This window comes from Pteropus vampyrus, unplaced genomic scaffold, assembly GCF_000151845.1.
Source record: "Pteropus vampyrus isolate Shadow unplaced genomic scaffold, Pvam_2.0 Scaffold526, whole genome shotgun sequence".
NCBI lineage: Eukaryota > Metazoa > Chordata > Mammalia > Chiroptera > Pteropodidae > Pteropus > Pteropus vampyrus.
In genome coordinates, this window is record NW_011889307.1 from 358,779 (window position 1) to 360,394 (window position 1,616).

A 1,616-nucleotide genomic window follows, 5' to 3' on the forward strand; every position below is an offset into this window, starting at 1 on the left:
CAATGAAGTTCAGAGTAACTTGCTGGGAAGACAGCGTGCAAGCAAGGACACTGGGAGAGGGTGTGCCAGAGTCCAGGTAGGGTACACACAGGGTTTGTATTATAGCGCTCAGAGCAGCGGCATGAAAGAGGAAGATGAATGGCTTTAGGAAGTAAGGATGGGAAAATATCTTAAGATGACCAAGCAAAATCAGGTGACTGAGAGAATGATGATGTTGTGGGGAAACTTAGGGAAGTAGGCAGGCAAGCCAGTTTTAAGGGAACATGACAAAATGTCTTTAGATGTGCTATATATATGTATATACACACACACATATACATATGCATGTATGTATGTATGTATGTATATATGTATGTATGTATGTACACACACACACATGGATCAAAATCCATGGAGTTTTTTCCTAATAAAGTTTATAGGTAACTTTCTACTATATTAATAAAATTAGTATCTCAGATTCAAATACAGACTTTTTTTTAGAGAGATGCATCATTTTTTAGGATTTTGCAAACTGTGAAAAACTACTAGTCACATTTGCACTCTGCAACAAGCAGTTATTCAAAGGGAAAACGATGGCATTGTTGCTGTTACTTGGCTCTCCCGAAAGTTTGTTCATGGGTGGCTGAATACATAGCACTGCATGTGATACACAAAGCATCTGGGAAATGCTTAAACAATTTTCTCCATCCTCCCCCTATCTAGCTGCTGCCCAAGTGTTGGACTCATCAAGCTGAAAGTACATAGAGTCCTCAGTCATTGTTTAAATTGAGAAAATCATTTCAAACTCTCACACATGGTCTAGTTTTTCAAAAAATATAGTTTTATTTATTGAATGGCTTCTCTTCTTTTATTTTTTTTTTTCCTGGCAGCAATAGCTTTGGACCAAAACCACTAAATGCCCCCAAAATAAAAAATTCTGATTTACTGTTAGAAATACTTAAAACCATTTTTACAACAGTAAAGTAGGTAGAAAACGAAATATTGAGGATCATGTTTTTGTTTTTCCTTACACTTTTTTGAAATGAAGTCTTGTGCCTTTACTATTTTTATTACTACCTGTGAGAAATTGAAATGTCTGGTCTTGCATTTTCTAGCATTGCCTGATGCTCATTCAGATTTTTACACTGGAGCTAAGGTGGTCTCAGCACATGATGGGCTCCCACCATCAGGCCATTGTGTGGGCTCTGCAGGTGGCTCAGCAATATTCCTCCCACCTCTGCCCCAGGCAAGGCTACCACATGGCTTGAGGTGAACCTAATAGGTCTAAGTTTATGAGTCTCAAGCCTGCCTGCATGAAAGAATCCCTCAGAGAGATTGAAAAATATCTGTACTAATGTCTGAGTACCACCCTTAGACCAATTAAATCTGATCCCTGGGGTGGGGCGTGGGCATCTATATATTTACAAATCTCCCTGGATAATTCTAATGACCAGTAAGATCTAACACACCCTCATCTAAGGCAAGCCTCCTTTGCTAGTCATGATATCTGTATTAAGGCATGCTGGGAACTCAACTGCCTCCCAAAAGGTTGAAAGGAGTTATCTAAAACTGGCAAGTAAGATGGACTAACGACCTGTAGGAATGGCCCCCAAATCAATGGTCCAAATGGGTGTTTA